The sequence below is a fragment of the Falco naumanni genome, chromosome 4 (assembly GCF_017639655.2).
Source record: "Falco naumanni isolate bFalNau1 chromosome 4, bFalNau1.pat, whole genome shotgun sequence".
Taxonomy (NCBI): Eukaryota; Metazoa; Chordata; class Aves; order Falconiformes; family Falconidae; genus Falco; species Falco naumanni.
The window spans coordinates 1,326,180-1,344,481 of NC_054057.1; the positions used below are offsets into that span (position 1 = coordinate 1,326,180).

At 39.3% G+C, this 18,302-nt stretch overlaps 1 protein-coding gene across 1 annotated transcript in view; it reads right to left on the reverse strand.

The window, feature by feature from the left end:
• TMEM108 (transmembrane protein 108) overlaps nucleotides 1-1,560 on the reverse strand; it is a 167,257-nt gene extending 165,697 nt beyond the window's left edge. The window contains exon 1 of the mRNA XM_040589990.1: nucleotides 1,490-1,560. The gene's annotated coding sequence lies outside the window, so the exon portion shown is untranslated. The remainder of the gene's footprint in view (nucleotides 1-1,489) is intronic.
• Between the last annotated feature and the right edge of the window lie 16,742 nt (nucleotides 1,561-18,302).

An 18,302-nucleotide genomic window follows, 5' to 3' on the forward strand; every position in this document is an offset into this window, starting at 1 on the left:
ACTCTGGGACAACAACATAGTAGGCAATATCCACTTGCTTGCGTGTGTAGATTTAGGTCTAATTAATACAGATTTTAAGTCAAGTCACTAGAATATTTTCAAATACAGGTAGTGTCACTGTTACTATACTGTTACCTATTCCTTCAATTTATCTGGTTAAAATCACTCAGCAATGTAAGAGTCGGAACCTAATATAGATTTGAACGGCTGCATCTGCTTTCCAGGGGTACTTCTGCAGAGCATCAGGAGAAAATCATAGCTTTTTTAAAATTTGCTTTTGAATTGCATTCCTTAATCTCCTATTCTGCCCCCCCCCCCCAAAAAAAAAAAAAAAAGAAAAAAAAGCCAGCTGTTAAAATGACAGCCTCATTCATCAGAAGCATATTCCCATTGCTGATTTACCTCCTGAGGCAGTCAAAGGGTCATTTTTAAACATTAACTTGTCACTAGGATAAAGAGGGACTGATCCTGCTTGCTTTAATTAGCAGCTATTTCCACAGAAGCCTCTCCATAAAAAGGACTCCCTCCACAGACCTTGAATGTATGGCTGCTTCCTGCAGTTGAGAGAGGTGGGTTTTCTCTTCGATTACATATTTTGCGCTTCTGCACAGGCATGGCCATTTATTCATAGCACAGTTCAGCTTCCTTCCCATTTTTTCCTGAAGCAGTCAGTTCAATCCTCAATTACTTATCCATAGTTGTTTTATCTCTGTTATAACCCATATATTCAATGTATGCTTTAAAATATTTTCCTGAAACTGTCATCTGGCCCCTCCTACTATATGAGAGAAATATATGAAGGCTTTCTCTCTTGAACTGCCTAGATAAAAGGTACTGCCTATCACAGTACTACAACAGGCTTTTTCAATGGGCTATGCTTCAAGACCGGTTTAAAAAAGGATGCAGTCTTTCATGCGGTGCTCTACTTTAAATACAGTATGCAAGCCACAGGCTCCCAGTTCATTACGATATGGAGCAGTCTCGTGCCTTCGGTTGTGTATTACCGATCCGCATCTCGGCAAACACACTCACTAGTCACGACAAGCACCTTGTAGCACCTGCTTAAAAAAATGAAACATCTTGCCTTCCACAAGAGATACGATGCTATTCATGCAGCCACAGGTATTAACGTCACCCTCCCTCCCAGCTCCCACCCATTCAAAAAGAGTGGAAATAATCCATACGCGATTTCCACTACGTGCCTACCCTTGAAACTGCTTATTCACATACAGCCGAGCCCACCGAGCCGCAGGACAGCTACAATGATGCAATGCTTTTTAAACTAGCAGCGCAAAACGCTAAGCAGCTGCCGCTTCCCATCATATTTCATAAAATACGTGAAATAAGAAGTGAACCGATAAACCAGCGCATCTCGGGAGCGGAGCCCCCGCCTCACCCCTCGCTCCAGAGCCCGTGCTGCCGAACCCACCCCGCAGCACCCGCCCCGGCGGCCGAGCCCCGGGAAGGAGCCGGCGGCTGCCGCTCTTACCTCAGGCGCGGCGCCGGCGGCTCCCCCCGCGCTGCGGAGCGGGCGGCGCTGCTGGCGGGCACGCACGGCCGCGCGCTGCTGCTGCTCCCGCTCCCCGCGGCGCGGGCGGGGCTCCCGCCGGCCCGGCCTCCCCGGGAAGCGGCGCCGGCTGCGGCGCGGGGGAGGCGGCGGCGGCAGCCCCGGCGCGGAGCCGCGGAGCCGCGGGAGGCGCGGGCAGCGAATGTAAATGAGGAGCCGGTGTTGCGGCAGCGGCTGGGAGGCGGATTAGGGCAGGGTTTTACACGGGCTGTACGGGATTAGCCGTAATTGGGCCGGCAGGGGAAGTCCGGAACGGGCGGGGGCGGGGGGGCAGGCTAGAAAGGTTAAATGCACGGCACAAGCTGCTGACAGGAGTTCGGCGTTACAAAGAGATTACAGGTGGCTGCTACAGCGGTTTGCTCCACGTAGGCCCTTTTGCTACAAGCAGTGGGTTGTTTGACATTCTGGTAGCGTTTTACTGCTCTTATTTAGGCCAGGGCTTGCCTGTTCGCAGGGTAGCTCTGGCAGTTTCGAGCCTGGCTGGAGGAGACACACGCCCCCAGCCCTAGAGGGTATTTGCCACCACCGAGCGAGCGTTTGTTCTGTAGGTACATCGTGTGGCTGCTCGGAGGGAAACTGCGCCTCTGAAGTGTGCAGATCCAGCAAGAGTGCCAGCTCCCATCCCACATCCCTTCCAGTTTAACGCCTTACCCTGTGCACTACTGCTTGCTGCACGTTTTAAGCCTTTGTTCCTCTTCCCTCGTTAACCGAAATATTTATCGGTTTGTATTTTTCTGTATTCGCTAATAGAAGGTAACATCCTACTCTCTTGTTCTGGGTTTTCTATTGCCATATAATTATTAACAGCCAATACAAAGCTGCTAGCTACATCTGTCTTTTGCCAGTGTAGGCATCTTACTTGTTATTTCTTATTACTTCAATGGAAATGATGAGCATGTCAAGTACCCACCAAGAGTGGAAAGTGGTATGTGCAGCTTCAGACATACATGGTAGGTCATAGCAATCACAGAATAGTTTGCGTTGGAAGGGACCTTTAGAGGTCATCTAGTCCAACCCCCCTGCAACCAGCAGGCACATCTTCAGCCAGATCAGGCTGCTTGGAACTCCACCCACCCTGACTTTGAATGTTTCCAGGGATGGGGCATCTACCACCTCTCTGGGCAACCTGTTCCAAGCATTTCAGCACCATCATGGGGAAAAAAAAATCATCCTTATATCTACTCTGAACCAACCCTCTTTGTTTAAAAAGTCTGTTCCCCTCTTTCTTTACCAGCCTTCTTTAAGTACTTGAAAGGCCACTGTAAGGTTTTCCCAGCTGCCTGATCGCTCAGCATTTCATTCCAAAGGCTCTGCAATCTTTGCAGTCTTCTTTCTGATTAAAGAAAGAGTTGCCACTGGTAAAATATTACGAACATTGAAACCATGGATTATTCAATGAGAGTTTCCTTTATCCATGCAGGAGCATCAACCACTGTCTTGTTTTTACCGCTTTCCCTTCTCTCTTCTTTTGTCCAGTATTTTCTTTAAGTTGCTGCATACTAATAAAAAATGAATGGCTGAATACATGTCATACACCAACAATTAACAACATCTGTAGTCAGTTATGTTTTCAAATCATGGTAAAAATTTTAAATAATTAGGCTAAATGTGCTAATTGAGCTGTAATAATGGAGTAACCCATTACTGACTAGAAAGCATAATATTCCCAGCCTCCTATATGATGATCAGATAGATAGGAGGACAATTTCTCAGATCAGCATCCTCAATTACATCTGCCAGTTTGTGGATACTCCAGTTTACAATGCCCAAACTAAGTAAACTGATCGCCAGCTTATAGGCTCCAGATCATAGTCAATAACGTTAAGAGTTATAGAGGAGGAGAGAGAATTAGCGGTCCAGAGTTTGGCAACAAAAGGTCTGTATAGGTAAAATACATTTTTCCATCTACATTAAGTGCCCAACTAAGGACTGCGAAAATTCTAGCTGTAAATGCCCAGTTCAGCTTTTTAATAGGCAGTGCTTTCTAGCAACTAGTGGGATCAAGCATGTCCTCCCTGAGTAAACTTATCTTGCCCAAAAACCCTTTAAAAGTTCCTTTTTCTGGATTTTATGCACTTACTGTACCTTTGCTAGCAGTGAAGTTGGTAGTAGCGGGAATATTACTGGAAGTGGGTAACAGAGGACTTCAGATCCTAGTCTGATGGAGTAGACCTGATGCAGAAGCAGTGTTGGAAATGGAGTAACTGTTCTTAGATCAAGAAGAATAGGGATTTTTTTCACTAGAAGTTAAACCTTAGTCCAGATTCAAAGAGAAAAGGAGCTTCGGTTTGCCTAATCATCCTGCTGCCCTATATAGAAAAAGGTAACAGTCCAAAGGTAAAAAGCACCCCTATGCTCCACACAGAGGGGATTTGTTTGGCAGAATGTCCATCAATTCTGTTAATTTTTTAAAATAATTTTGTTCTGTAAAAGCTTTTTTTTTCTATAGCTGCTTAGTGCAATTCAGGAGGAAATCTCAGCTGCTGAGGAAACATCCTAGTGTTCACACAGAGCACATATGAAAATGATGCTTCAGAGAAATCATTTGTCTATGTTTAAGATCACTGAGGTTAACCACTTTAAGGCCATTTAGTAATTTATTTTTAACTAGCCAGCAATAGTTATTCATAGGTTAAAAGATATTTTCTGAAGAAGACTGAGGTTCAGCCTCTTCGGAGATCTAGAAGCTAAAAAGAGGTTATGGTTTGTCTCTGGTCGAAACCCAGCAACATTGTCTCCTTTGAAGCACTAGAATTCATAAGTAATTATAAAGAACAAATAAGAAGGACTGGAATTTCTTCATCACTGGAACAAAATTAATTTTGATGTTATAACTATAGTTATAAGAAATTTAAAAAATCCTCATGGTATTTGTGAAAGCACAAGACATGACTCATCCTTGTACCTAATGAAAAATCAAAAAAGGAGATCCAAACCAAAATAAATGGCAATTTTCAGGGCATAGAGAATCAAAATTTAACTACTTTAGATACAAAGTAAAATTTGTCTTTGTAAAATGGATGGAAGTTGTAAAGTGGGATGAACGAGGGTATATACATGAGTTCTTTGTCCTTGAAGTACTCCTTAGCAGTCAAGAGAACTGAAGCCTGATAGAACTCTACCAGCTTCAAAGTATCTGGATGAGGTGCACAAGCAACACTGATCCAGTGTTAATAACCCATTCATGTAGGAGCCGGGGGAAGTCAGGTTTCTCTTTCTGAGACTGCCACCAAGCTAGAACATTTTTTTGACAAGCCAGGTCATTTCTCAGACTTCTTTTTCTCTCCTGTCTTTGGCCAGCTTGACTTCAAGCTCCCTGGGATAGACATAGTCTTTAAAAACAAGCGCACAGACTCAAAAAAGTTCCTAATTTCATCTAGGAATAGTAGGCACAATATAAACAAATTTACAGAACCAGAGCCAGCAAACAAATCCCAAATTTTTCAGTGTCCCTTTGAAAATATGCCCCAGCAAGGGTGCTCTCTTGGACAACACAGGAGTGATTCCGTTGCCAACTCTCAGAGCTACAGCCCCGAGGAACCACAGATGAGCCCTCTATGACTGCAGGAATTCCTCTCTGTAAACCAGTCGCATGATGGGTATCAAACATCCAGCAGGAGCTTATAAATATGCGATTTTTAAAACTGAATCAGTCTGTCCCTGGAAGGAAAAAGTATAGAAAACTTATTACACAGTATTTTTCCACCCCCTTCTTATTCTAGAAGGACTATAATTATTCCCCGTTGCAGGAGCCATACAGTAGTAATCCCTCTCCTCCTACATGCTTCATTTACAACATGAGAGCTAACAGCCTATTAAGTTTTTAATAAATTACACTAAAATATTGTGTCACTGTTCTAAAAATAAAACCTAGAGATGAGTTGTTAAAGATGTGTTCCTTATGTGCATAAAACTTTGCCTTAAACTACATTTTTAAACAAAAATTTCTTGGCTTATAAACATCTGTGATCATAAATATTTCTTGGAAAAGCACTGGCAGTGAATTTGTAGTATCAGAGTCAACTTTTTAAAGGAGAAAGCTTTTTTCTCTTCAGTATTAATCTCTTTTCCTTTCATCTCAAATTTAATTCATCTCTAGGTCTTTACAAAGTCATGAAATTATTCATGTGCTAAGAAGGATAAGGTAGTAGGAAAGAGAGACCTCATGAAGGCTTGATAAAAGTAACAGTAAAAATACTGGGAATAATGTTGAAAATACTGGAGTTTTATTCATTCAGGACCACAACATCTGCCTGAGATTTTAGAAAGTTTTTAAAATAATGCTTCTTATTTTGCATTCGCAGGACAGATTTTGATGGGGAGTTCAGATAACAGGAGGCAGTGGAGTGTGCTTTCACTACTGTCTCTTTTATTTACGTGTATCCTTAACATTAAGTCCCTGAAACCATAGTTAAGGTATTCAAAGTAGTCTGCTTTTCAGGCATCTTGAACATTCACCTGCTTCACTGACAATCATAGAAGCTATAAATACCTAGCAGCTCTAAGACTGAGTAACGTTTACTTAAATCTCTTACCTGGTCCTGGAAGTCTAACATTAAGCCTACAACCTTTAAAAACCTTGACCTTCATATCTGGGGGTTTTCTATCCTTTTCTGTCTCTCACAATCATCCTATAGCACCCCAGAATGATCAGATATGAATGCCAAAGTCATTTACACATAGGACATGCTTATATATTGGATGGCTCATCAAGCCATTCACAAAGTTTCACAGATTTCATTTTGACGCATATTAACCAGAATGGATTCTCAAAAAGACAGCTGTTAATAGGGGAAAGTTGTTTTTCTGCTGGTTGCATAAACATATCACCAGTCTCTAAGCATTTAATTAAGCAAATATCTTAAAGATGAAAAAGAAGCAATATATTAAAAATCTTCAACAAAAAAAAAATTACCAAAGCTTTCTTTCTCTACAACTCTACAAAAGTTCTCAGAGAGGGAAGAAAAACCTTAAGCCTTACAGAAGACTTTAGAAGACTTTAAGAGTACTGTTCTTTGGGTAAGACTGCAGCTGTTTAGGTATTCTGCTGAAAAGCATGGAGTATACCATTGAAAAGAGTAAACTAGAATATGAAATTTTCAATGCTCATCACAATTATTTTAGTTCTGTGCTCTAAATATTGCACATCAGACTTCAAAATATGGATATTTTTCTTAGAGATGTGCTGAAGAGACTATTCAAAGTCTCATGTATATATGCTGAGGATACATACATACCTCACCCATATCCTAATGAAACACATTTCTGAGGATGATCACTGGTAACTGGAAATAAAAATAGGGGTATTTTGTCCAGCATAGCCATTTTAGAGTAGTTTGCATGGAGAAAAGCATTTCTGGCAACATGTCAACAAAGACATCTAGTTTAAAGAAGCCCTCGGGCATAAAGAATTCCTACTACTGTTTAAGCAACTGCTACTGGCAGGAGCTGTCTTCCTGAAGGGTCACCACATCACACCAAAACAATGGAAGCTTAAATTTCCATTTTACCATGTGTCTATCAGAGTCAGGATCAACAACAGTGGCACAACAGGGAAGAAACTCAGGCACTCTGGACAGCAAGTTACTGAGACCTCCCCTTACAGCCTCTTCAACAAACCACACATCTTCATGTGTCCCGTAAACTCCAGGATTTTGTTGCTGCTGCCTTTTCCTTCATCTTAGGTGCTTCCCTAGTTTATGTCTGCATGGTTGACAGAAATGTTGCATGACCACCTTTATGCTGGGGTTTTGTATGTGTTTTGCAGTAGCCGAAGATCCCTGATGATCACCTGGTAAACTGCTTTGTGCTGGGAACTGTATTGGAGCATATTTGCAGAGCTTCTACTTCATTTTGCACCCCAAGACAGCTGCTTAGGCATTTGTGTATCATCTGACCATCCTGCATCGGGAGAGCTCTCCCCAAGCAAGTTTTCTTCATGCAAGTTTGAGTGAGCTTTCATTAAAAAGATCTGCATACCTGAAAACAATGGACTTTTTAAACAAGAAAAATTTGCTTACTGCAAGAACTTATCAAAATATTATGTGCCTCAAACAGGTGGAATTTAGTCAGGGAGCCAGATGTACACCTTGTGGAAACTTAGTGGTGTCAAATTATTCTCAAAAGTACCTTAGGCCAGCTCTTGGAAACAAAGGGGGAAAAGATTATTATAATGATACAAATAAATGACAAAAACTAAAAGCAACTGCAGGAAGAGTTTTGATTACCTCTGAAAGAATATGAGATACAACAGTAATGAGATCTTAAATTCTTTCCGTATCTGTTGTTAAATGTTCTTAACTAAGTACTTAATCCTGCAGTTGGGTTTTAATAAACTGCTGTTGGCGCTGTTATTACTGTGTCAGCATCATGATAAAAATCCTGGAGGCCTTTCCAGAAACCATCACCATAACAGCAAAAAGATAGAATCTCTTATTTTCTTAATATACAACACATAAGATACAAACTTCCTTTGTATGTAGAACCTCCCTCCTGTCCAGAAACTAAATTCATTGCTTTGTTATAATTAGGACTTTTGCAGATTTCTTTATAATTGCTAATTACTTTTTAATCTCCCCAGCAATAAATAGCTTTTCTAAATTTAATTGATTTCACTTACAAGGACTAACAGATTACCCAGGATTCTGCTCACCATCTGTCATGTAAACACAGGTAAAGTAACATTTTCCTTGCTTTTTCCTCCTAAATGGCCCCTCTTTTCCTTCAGAGTTGTTCTGTCCAGATTCAGAGTAGCACACAGCAGTGCTTGGTTGGATGCATTTAGTTTTAAAAGAACTTTTCAGAAGCGGGAATTAAACATACAGTGAACACCAGAGACTTCAAAAAAGTTACAAAGGGTTATATTGAGCTAAAAGTCCCCCTGAAAATATAGTGCAATTCTTATTCCTAAATGTAAAAATCCCTAAAACTACAATCAGGTTCCAAACTAGAAAGGGATTGGATTAATTAATTATTATACTTCTTTGAATTAAGAAAACTAAAATAAGCTATGTTATTTGTCTTCTTCCGAACTGTGCATTTCAGGGAGAGAAGGAAAATTCATGTGTTTCCATCCTCAAAGGTTGGGACTGCTTTGTAATGAAAACTGATCTCACATAACTTATAAATCTAGAAAGTGAGACTTTAAAAACAGATGTCTGATAAAAATTGTTTGCACTGTCCCTGATCCAGTTAGAAAAATTATCTACCTGCCATTATGGCACTGTTTTTATGAAAATACAACCAGTTAGAGCCTACTGGATCTCTTCTCTATAGTTGGATTAAAGTATTTGAACAACTGCATCAACAAAACAATATTAATAGGTCTTTTTCAAGGGCTATTGATTCAGCCATGTAAAAGTTAGCATTTTGTAGAGATTTTTAAGTGCATTTGGTCACATAATACACTGTAGGATTCTGATTCACTAATGCATGACTTGTCTGCTGGTGTGACTCCTGGAAATCTCCCAGTCAAAGCAGCTTTCCAGAAGGCTTCCATAACAGCCTCCATGTCCTGACAACAGTATTTTTTCTTCACTTTGTCAAAGAAAAGAAAAAGACGACCTTTTTTTGTAAATATGACTTGCGATAGAAGCATGGAAGTATTTCAGCCAAACAGAAGATACAGCCAAGGTATCTGCCTTTTATTTATTAAAAATAAATGTGGAGTGTTGACAAAACAAATAGAATGTGGCTGTTTTCTTTGAGGGGAAAAAAAAAGTTAAATTAGGTATGGCACTGAAACACCTGAAGCCTGACATGTGAATTCTATTACAGTATATTGATTTCTTTTGATTATTTTTGTCCACAGAGTGTTAGATTTTTGTTTAGTACACAGATAGGAAAAACAAAGATTATTTCCAGAGAGACCTTTTCCTTTCTTTTTGTATCTTCCAGAGGGGAAAAACCCTCTTTGTTTTCCACCCACTTGCCATCCTCTTGCCTACCATTTGCTGCTTTCATGCCTTCTTGCAAAAGATTCTCAGCTATTTTTACAGGGTCAACCTCCTAAACAGCCTTTCCCCACTAGTTTCCTACAGGTTCAGGTGTTTGACTTTCTCCCATGACTTTTCCAAACTTCCGGAAAGACCAGCCCATAGCTCTGCAATACAAATCTCCCTCAAAACCTCGACTTGCATTATCAGTTCTGATATTCTGTGGATATTTATCTATCTTCTAATATGTATGAATTAGCTATATTAATTAATTCTGGCATTAATTGCCAGGCACAGCATTATGATCAGAGAAACAAGTCTCAAAGGGTGCCATTCCCTGGTTCCGTGTTGGGGAGAGTACTGGGCTCAGGTGATGCACAGTCAGGCTACTCCTCAGGGACTCATAATAACCCTCCCACTGTCAACCAGATGCAGCAGCAGGGTGAAGGTTTGCAGATGCCTGTAAGCAGGTCTTTAGCCTATTGGCAAGCTCCATCACTTCTAAAGATACAATACAGAAAGCAAGCACAGCATCCACCTTGTCTTGATTTTAAAGCAATTACAAGTTACTCAGTGCATCTAGCACAATTGCTGATATTTGTGAGAGTCATGTAGGGATTTTCTGGGAAAGGATGGATCAGCAAATGTTTTGGCTTCTTATTCACATCCAGTAAAAAGGGAGGTCCTAAATGTGGGTGATTTTGTTTATAATGTGTCACACTTCAAGGTATTTGGCTGAACATTGGTCATGCTCTGAAATGCACAGAATCGAATGCATTGGGATGGCAGCAGGCCAATCCTTGGAAAGAAAATAGATGTTTCAGGCTGTGAGATTTGGAGTAATGCTTCACCCAGCCTTGTAGCAGCAGTGTAAAGGAGTCAGGCTGGTAGATGCTGAGCCTGGACTGATAGGAGCAGGGCTGCTTTCTCTTGAAACAATCACCCAAGCAGGACTTGGCAATCCCTTACTAGGGGTGTTGTGCCATGCCTCGAATTCCAAGAACAGACAACAAATTATGTCCATATGTGTATGTGCACACATGCAGCAGCAAATAAATATTGTGATTTGCAGCTCAATTCCAAGTAGCATCTGTGTCCTCTTTCATCAGTGTGCCTAAGTCAAGTGTTTTTTCGGCACTAGAGCAAGCTTCTCAGCTCAAAACTAAGGGATTTTTCTTAGACCATTTAACAGTTTACAGTGCTCCCGTCTGCCCTGTAACTTCCTCACTGCACATGGAAAATGGAGGTTTCCAATCTATTTGTCTCGTTCTGTTTCAAATGCTAAATTCAACCTTGTTATTAACCACCCTCTAGCAATTCACAGTCCTACAATACATCGACCAAGATGATCCTAATGGTTTTACAGGCCTGTGGCCATATACTGAGACTTTGAAGTTAATAATTTTGCTGGAATAAGGACTTCAGTCATATTAAAGCATTTGGTTAAGAACTGCAGACACAGAAACAAAAAATACAATGTCCCTACATACTCCTTGTTCTCTTGAAGACAAAGTGGAAATATTTGCCTCATTCTTTTCTCTTCCTATGCAAATGTCTGCAGTTTCATGAGGTTTACATTATTAAAAATTATCCTCCAAGGCAAAAGTTGTAGAGCCAACTGAATGCGGCTCATTTTCAAGTCAATGAGTTTCTATTTGAACAGTCAAGTCATACAAGTTAAGAGAGCAGAATAAGAAAGCAATAATCTAGTAATAACAAAGTGGGAAGAAGTACGAGTACTTATTAAGCCTTGCTCCCTCAGGACTGCACAATTACATCCGAGTTTTTAAATACACTCAGCTTCAACTTAAGTTGTAGGCATGTAATGGAGCAGGCAAAATTTTAACAGATTCACACCGTTAACCACTTACTGAATTTTGCACTTGTGTGAGTAGTATCTCAGTACATAATTTATTTTTCCTAAGCTGCCATTCAAAAATAAATTTAATTAAGGAAAAAGTAAATGCAAAGCTGTATTCAGTTGAAAAGAATGTGTATGTGTTAGTGCTGTTCTTTTTTCAGTTTGCTTTGTCTTAAAGGAGGACCATGAGTAAGTTTTTCCCACTGCAGTTAAATCTGGAAGGATCAAAAGAAAGAATGAAGAAATGAACAGAAAACAAAGGACATTTGTAAAAGACTAACTAATATAATCTGTCTGTGGAATTTTAGCACTCATGTGACATATTTATATTCAAAAGTTTAAATTTTCCCTTCTCTTTCTGAATTTATTTTAGGAGACACTGACCACATTTCAGCTTTGATGAAACCATTTTCAACCTACACAAATGCTAGCTTTATTTAGTACCTCTGTGTCAGACAGCTGAATGTTTGGACTTCATCCTTCATTACTTCTTCAATGAGAAATCTCTAAACCTCTTGTTCCCCTACCCTTCCTGCCTCCAGTGGGTCTTCTCAGCCTCATCACAGACTAAAGTCAAACTTTAGCCAACCCATAATCAACTTCTTCTAACCAGTGCTTTTATTTATTCTGTGCCTTTTGATTTATAATACCATTCAGTGTGGCACCTGCCTCATCTCAGCCCTTTTCAACCTTCATGAATGGCTTACTAGGCACTTGTTTATTCACCTCCTCCAAGAAATGCTTTACCTAATGGAGAGTTGCAATTCTCCATTTCTTAAAGAAAGGAGTGAAAGAACCCATTTTTCTTTGTCAGCTCCATGCACACACATATATGCACATATATATATTTTCATTACTCACTACAGATTTTTCCAATCATAAAGCTTCTCTGTGTGGCTGTCAGGAAAAATCTGTGTTCTCACATTACCAATATTAAAGTCAGCTCTGACTTCTATCACTAGCAACACAAAATAGAATTGATTCTCCTGTTTCCTCATAATTTTTATTTCCTATCCTTCCTAGCCAAGGCAAGAAAGACTATTTAGGAAACAGAATCCACCCAGGCAAAAGAAAATTTAGTCTAAAGAGACAAACTTGGTTAAACATCTCTCTGAATACTACCAGAAATCATAAAACCCCAAATAAATTAAAAATCAAAGACACGGTCATGCTTTACATAATGCTGATCTACCAGTACTTTTCTACTTCCAGAAGTGTATTTTTCTAGCTCCTGAGAAGTATTTTCCCCTGTTACCCAAGGTAAATTCCAGAGCAAATCCCTCTGGATCTGCCAGTAAAAACTGTGCCAAAGTTCAGACCTGAGCTTCAGATCACCATAAAAAAGACTTGGAGCACAATTCTATGAACTCTGTAGTTGTGAAAGTAAAAATTCAAATTTGATTTGGAGGCTTGATTTAATTTTGGTTAAAAAACAAAAGTTTTTTCTTCTTCTGCATGGATCCATTACTGAAGAGGGAGAATATAACAGGGAGAAAGCTTCTTGCTGTATTGTAAGCAAGTTTGCTCCTGCTCTGGGTGGTTGCCCTAAGATGTCTCAGTAGCCACTATGGATAACTGTGCTATACAACACAGGCTAGAAAGACCATGCTGCTAATAATAGGGATATCCCTCCAACCCCTCTAACCTGTTGAGCAGCATGCTCAGCATCTGCATTGTTATCACAAGACCTTTGGCACTGGTACATAAATATAAGCCCTGCTGTTGACTCAAAGGATCAGGAACTTTATTTCAGACACAAGTCAGAATTTTGCTTTCTAAACAATGTGTTTTTTCTGTTAGCATCAAAGGAGGTTTTACCTTCTCTTTACCTGTTGCTTTCTTCCTATCTTGTTCAGTAGAATGACTAAAAAGTAACTACTTGGTTATAAATAACTAATGTCCCTGAATACAAGAGCAAATGAGAACTGTGAGATCTTTTGCATTAGATCAAAACCTGTTAGGAACATTTTCCTTTGGAGTGTAATTGTAATTGGCCAGCTTTGTGACTTCAGGGTAGGAAAGACTTTAAGAAATAAAAGGCATATAAATCAGGGAGGGAAACAGCCCACTTCAAAGTTCACATCTCATTTTGAAGTTATATCTGTTTCCATGACACTAACAGCCTTGGTTAATAACTTCACAGCAGACGTACAAATAGTCAGGGTTTTTGTCCATAATGTGAAAAAAAGATAAAGAGAATTGAGCAACAGAAGTCTAAGGGAAAACTAAAAATAGCATGGAGTTGTGCCAGTCAGACATGGGACCAACAACAGTGCTAAGTGTTGTACAGAAAAAGTAAGAAACAATTTCTTTAGAAGATGCAAATTCCCAAAAGTTTTGTATGGTATCAGACTTTTTTGTCTGGAAGGACGTTATGCCCTTGGAAAAAAAAAAAAAATAAAAAAAAATGGTACTGGCTTTGAACAGACAGCTTCCTCTTGCAGAATTAGGTTTGATTTCCTTGCATTTTGCTTAAAATTACATTTTATTTTCAAGACTGTTCTGTAAACTAGCAAATGTTTGTGAAATATTAAAGACATGAATTTTTGTGTATAGGCAATTTTAATGAAAAAAAGAAGCTGTCTAAGAATGCATACCTAGAGTATGCTCTAACAAACAATACTTACCCATTTTGATCAGACACCCTGATTACAAAAATAAATAGATAAGACACAATTCATACTAAGTTTTCTGGTCTTACCACCACTCTTTTTAGCAACTGGGATGATTCAAGGGGTTGACCTGGGAAGGATTTTCTGTTCAACGAGGTATGGTTTCTGCTAGAAGAAGGATTCTGTTTCTTCCGACTTAAAAAGCTGCCCAAGTTCACTAAAATATAAATGACTACACTTGTATCTTTCTGCACATTACTCTTGTTTGAATGGATAATGTGATGGAAGACACAACTGAAAACCAGACCTAGGCTTGTTCAAAACCTGGACAGACTTACAAATGTTGATACGAATGAGGGTTTATTTTAAAGGTTATAGTACAGGAAGAGGACATGGGGCATTCTAGAGTTTCAGCGTGAGGTTCTGCCTATTCAAACGTACAGTCTATGTCACTGGAAACAATGGCAACATGCTGATAAAATGAGGCAGTCTTTACGCAATTTTTTTAACAGAAAAATGCAGGTGAGTTACCATTTGCTTTACTAGCCAGAAGCAGTTCAGTTCCATCTCTCTCATTTTAACTTCGTAAGGCTCTATATCCTGGTTGTTAAAACACAATTCTGCCCTCCCAGTCTGCCTTATGTTGCTTTAAAAACTGTTCCTCAGAAGTCATCTGCCAGGATTTAAGTGTTTCTATTACTTGCATGCTTCTGAGAATGCTGCCTATTTGTCTTATCTTTGAAAGATCTGGGGCAAAAATTTAGTGACACAAAAGAGAAATGGGAATGAGTTATCTCACAAGAAGAACAGAACTTTTTTTAAGGGAAAATCATTTTGAGGAATTTTGTATTCAAAAGAAAGGTAGTTATATCAGTCATTGCTCGTGTTAATAATTTTGAATTATTTAACACACACAGAGTTCTATTATTGATTTGCTAGCCATTCAGCATGAAAGCAGTAGTACTGGATTTCAATGCACATAATTCTACTTCAAATTTGCATAAACCTTTAAAAAATTACTATGAACTACAATGACCTTCAACTGCACAAAACATTCCAGATAAAAAGAGCTCAAATCCCTAATTTTTATCTACTTTGCTATAAATAAAGGTCACAATTCTGACACATTTATTCACAGTGCAAGTACCTGACTGCATGCATTGCCCTCCTATAGACTAGAAAGGCATGGTCCTGACTGAAGGACAGATGCTGCAATGAACACTAAGTCTGCAGAAGCATGGGTATAAATAGGTCGTGCTCAGCCTAAGTCAAGCATGTAGTTTTTGCCCCATCAGGCATAAAAAAAAGCATCAGTTCTCTTTATGTTCTCCATCTTTGTCTGGATAACTTACTTGTTAATCCAATACAGGCAGCAAGCAATTTACTTCATTTTTTAGTTCTGCTCTTTTTCCTAATAATAGACAGTCTAATAATAGATGGCTGTGTTTTGTTGTTTCTTTGGATCATTACTGAAACACATTTATTCACTGCTGTCTCAGGGTTGATGAACAGGAGTATTCTTAAATCTTCATGTAGTTTTCAATGAATCATTTGAATGTTTCTGAGTTCAGTCTCTCACATCCACTCCTTCACGTCATTCAGATTTCCCCTGTGTTGACAGGATTGCAGTGCCAGATTGATTACTGCATATGAGTTTGCTTTGCTAGCAAGTCATGAGTTGAGGAAACTATGATGCATTAAAAAAAAGTATTGTTACAGTTCTAATAAAGCAAGGTTTGTAAGACAGGCACATCCTTTCATTAGATCAAATGATACAGTTAGGAAAAATGGAAAAGCTTCCAGACAAAAACATGTGAAGCCTAATTGTTTGTCACAACTGTATTAGCTGGTTTAATACTGTTCTCCAAAAGCTTTGTCTCTCTGTCACACACACACATACACATGCACACAGCACTTTATGCCTTGCACAGTCATTTCATGTGACAATTTATTGGCAAGGCATTTATAGTTTTTATCTAGGAAATGGGGGCAGGAGGGTATAGGTAAGAAACAGTTATTAAGAGGTGACACGGAATTTCCCTGAAACTGAACAGACTTAGTTGCTTATGAAGATTGTTATAGAGTAGGTATTGGTACACACAACCAGCCACACATTTCTTTGTGAGTTGACTGTGATCAAGGTCCAAATCTATAGACCTCTGGGCTTTATAAATTTGGATCATAAAGATTTTCAGCTGCTCTGTGCTGATTTACATTCTCTCAGGTTATTCTGTTGTTGAAATGTTTACTGCATGAATTTATTGGTATGAGGTGGCAGCTGGGAAGAAATAAATAGGAAGTGTTGAAAATGTTAAGAAACTGTCTGGGAAAAGACCTGTGAAGAGAGGACAAAATCCAAGGCTCTTTCTGAAGAAGAAAAGTGGTAGACTGGAGGAACCAAGCCAAGAAACAAGCACTTGCTGAAGTATTAGAGATAACTAGAGAGGCAAGAGATGGACATCTACTTCAGTTACTATAAACATACATGGCCTGTTTCACAACTTCTAGCTCTAACTTACACCTAGAAAAAGACAGTAGGAAAGCTGGTAGGAAGACTGTCTGGTTATTGTACTCAGAATGGTTTTCACAGTGTTGAAGAGAAGATCCAGAGGTATCTGAACTTCATTCTGCAGACAAATGACAAGGCCAACCTTTGAATAATGAATAAAAAATCCCCAAAAACCCCAATAAACACCTAGAGAGGCATATAGCTCTGCACAGGCAAAACTAATTGCAGCTTATCACATCTGAACAAAATCGCACAAGTATTCGGGAACGTATCATAAAAATAAGTGCTACAGATGTCCTCTGCAGACATGTTCCCACATTTTGTGCCCCTGACTAGGATCTGGTTCCCCAGGTTGTATGACAATCTCCCTGAACCCTGACTCATCCTCCAATAGTTGTTATTGTTTCCTAATTACAAGTTCACCTTGATGAATTGTTTCAAAATCTTTCTGGCCTGAAGGAACCTCTGGATGTTATATTGTATCATCAAGGGGTAAGATAAAACATTTTTCTACTAACTGTCAACTGAAAATACACCCTATTTCTGAGTCTGACTGTGTAAAATTCAAGAAATTTAGCTGATATGTCCTTAACCTTCAAGGTCAGAGATATTGTCACCACTGAAGGCCCACTGCTTTAAATAATGTTTTTTATTGGTGAAATTTCACCAATTTCATTGGTGAAAGCAATAAGTTCTTGTCCAGGTAGGTGACGAGACAGTGAAGTTTTTGGTTTTTTCATGTTTTATTTGTCCGTCTGACAGAGTGTGTCCTATCTCAATCTTATGTTTACCATGCAGATTACAGCAGAGATCTTACCAGAGGAAGAAGATATGTAGTTTGCAAAGGACTATGGTGAGTTGCTGGACCACTGAACTGGTGGTTCCAGTTGATGGTATTGTTAAAAAAAAAAGGAGATACTCATGATACCAATGAGAAAAAAAAAAAAAAACAACAACCCAAAACCAAACCGACAACTTGGCTATTATGATCATAGGATCAGGCCAAGTTATCAACTGGAAAAAGTAGTTCAAAGATAACAGTTACTCTGGGCCCTGGGGAAAACAGTCTGGCTCAGCTGCTGCCTATGCCAAAAGGAAATGGCTCACCTGTGAAAATGAATGCTTTTTGTAACTAAGGTTGACATTGGCAGGGCTTTTACCATCCCACAATAATGCAGTGGATGTAGCTAAGATTAAAAGGACTTGCAAAGCATGATTTACATGATAGGACAATAGAAAATGCTATTTACCACTCACCTTTCTAGCCCTGGTATTCATTAGAGTGACACATGATGTTTTCTTTGAAGTCCAGAGAAGGAAGAAAGGCTTGGACAGATCTCATCAAACTGTAAACTCCCTGCCCACATTTGATGCATGTCGATGTTGCTTTCAGATCACTTCTGCAAGGCTCTGAGCACACCCTGAAAAGTGTTTCTTTCCTCTTTCCCCAAGCTCAGACCCTGCCTTCCTCCTTTAGCCTCAGACTCTACTACATCATTTTCCATTGCTAAGTTTGTCTGCTAACTATGTATTGGCAACCTTTGCAAAAGTCTCCATTTGTTATTTCTACCCAACCTCCTCTACTTTGTTTATTTCTAATATGCAAAGACGATTCAGAAGAAAAACCTAATATATATAACATAACATTTCTACATTTTGGTGTGTTTATTGGAGTGATCATGCATTGTTGCTTTTGTTCGGACCATAAGGAACACAACATGTCCATTAGCATCATCGCATGTGCCTCTCAGCCCATTTATTCTGAGTTATCTGATCCTTCTCTACTTTGGTTGCCCTGTATAATACTTATTGCAAGTAA